Source organism: Gavialis gangeticus, unplaced genomic scaffold (assembly GCF_001723915.1).
Source record: "Gavialis gangeticus isolate Ggan-Ray unplaced genomic scaffold, GavGan_comp1, whole genome shotgun sequence".
Taxonomy (NCBI): domain Eukaryota; kingdom Metazoa; phylum Chordata; order Crocodylia; family Gavialidae; genus Gavialis; species Gavialis gangeticus.
Window position 1 is genome coordinate 13360317 of NW_017729014.1, and position 2274 is coordinate 13362590.

A 2274-nucleotide genomic window follows, 5' to 3' on the forward strand; every position below is an offset into this window, starting at 1 on the left:
AGCAGCCCTGCCATATGAGCTGTTACTAGAGGGGGGCTGCAGCCACTGCAGGCCACGCAGACTAGTATCAGGTGCAGTAGTCAGTGGTAGGCGTGAGAGAATTGATTTCTTCACTCCCTCCATATGCCATCCACCCAAATATTTGGGCACCTTGCAGCTGGAGGGAGTTTTGTATGAAGTCTGTCATCACAGAGCTCCTTTATCTAAGCTTGCCACGGAGAGGGGTTTAGGAGAGAGATTGTAATGGGCCTTGTTATTTTAAAATGTTTTTCGAGCACGTTTTAAGATCCTGAAAAAGGCCTGCTGAAGGGACTTGGTACCTAGTTAGCTGCCAACACAGGGATTAGAAAGCTGCTCGTTTGACCGAGCCTGTCATTACACAGGTAATTTGCAAGGTGCTCGACTGAATGCAGATTTCCCCAATTTTCTGAGAGCAGATGGGTGAAAGCAGGTTAACTGAGGCAGTTAAACCAGACAGCAAAGGATGCAGCTGTAGGCAGGTCAGAAATTAAAGTGATTCAAGTACATGGCATATGGTTCCTTGGACAGCAGGCTGCAAATGTACTTTTTGTGCAGGCAAATACGGCATGATGACTCTTGGAGCACATGCATTAAAAGAGAGAGCATAGCCACTTTCAGAGCTGGGGAAGGAATGAGAGCTGCTGCAGGAAGAGCTACACTGTGCATTAAAGAAACCAGAGGATGCACACTTGTGTTTCTATAGAAATGTACCCCAGAGAGGCGGTGTTGGTGCTGTACCTGAAGTCACTGGCTGGCTGCACTGTGAGCTTCTCTAGATGCTGTCTTGCGGATTGTGAGGAGCAGGGTTGACATTGGTGCAACTGAAGTTTTACAGGTTGTTAACAGGATGGACTGAAATCAGCTGTATACCTCCAGATCCTGAAGTGATGAAATATGGTCACTTTTCAAGGTGAAGTGGTTACTATCTAGTTTGGAGCATTCTCCCACCCCTCCTCTCCCAGGGTTTATACCTCCGGTTAATGGTTAGCTAATTAACCATCAGGCGTGAAACATGTCTGTGACTAACATGGACGCTGCACAGATGTTTGTTCTTGGACGTGCACATTGCTGATGCACTCTCAGGCCCAGTTTAAAGGCTGCTGTGGACAAACAGCATAGTTACTTTGAGAGTATTTGCAATCAGTTGTGGTTTATCTATGCTTGAAAGTTAATCTGGGTTTAAGGTAGGGTGGGAAGTTAAAGCACAGTAGCTTTTCTAGAATAGCTTCACGCTAGTGTTTTGGAATAACTCCGTGTATAATCAGGCCCCGAGAATCAGTTACTGCAAACAGGGAAATCACCGAAACACAATTCACCTGGGACTATCGCTAAACAAAGAAGTGAGCCTCATAAGGAAATGGGGGAGAAAGGATCAGTTGTATGGCCAGGCCGCCCTGCCATACAGTTGCTCAGCTTGTATGCGCTTTGCAGCCGGCAGAGAACTGGGATAGAAATGATTTTGGGGCTGGGCTGTGCTTCCTGCCAATTTGCCATGTCACTGCCAACCCTCAAAATTTAAATGCATGGGATTTGTCAAGCTCTGATGGGTAAATATTTTTGTGGTTTTGCCAATGTCATGTTTTACATCGACTTCATGAAGTGACAGTGGAGAAATTGCCTGCAAGTGAGAACAAGTAAGGAGGGGAATATTGGTTTCCACCCTCCTTCTGCACCCCTCTCCCCCCACTTTTCGCAGGAGGGTGCAGGCAGCTTCCCCAGAGGTGACACTGCCTGCCTAGGGGAATGAAGGCTTTGTCAGCTTTGTGTCTGTCAAGAGCAGTGTTAGTGGAGGTACGAGTGCACATCTAAACCTGTGTCCCAAGCACTGTCAAGAATCTCTTGACCTGCATTTGCGTATAATCATGAGGCAAGACATTTCTTTCATGAAGTTAACATGAAAATCATGGGCAGGACCCCAGTATATGCAGGTTGGGGCATGGAGGAGAGGCGAGAATGAAGAAGAAGAACCGAGCAACGCCAGGGTTTATGGTGCAGTGTCCACTGTCATTACTGAGCATGGGCATGTGACTGGTGCAGAGTTAGTATAACAGCAGGTTCAAGCTTGATTTGTTTTCTTTTGTAGCTTCTGTTTGCAAAGGATGGGAAAAAGCATCTGGCTCAAAGGGGTATCTGTTTGCAGGGACAAGGGTTGTACCTAACAGTGAATCCACCAGGCTTGCGAGTCAAAGGAAAATACAGTTTAATCGCCCCGCGGGGGGGGGGGGGGGGGGGGGGGAAAAAAGGGGGGGGGGG

The 2274-nt window shown here is 47.5% G+C and overlaps 1 protein-coding gene across 4 annotated transcripts in view; it reads left to right on the forward strand.

Moving 5' to 3' along the window:
• RERE (arginine-glutamic acid dipeptide repeats) overlaps window positions 1-2274 on the forward strand; it is a 309682-nt gene that overhangs the window by 303466 nt on the left and 3942 nt on the right. The window lies entirely within an intron of this gene.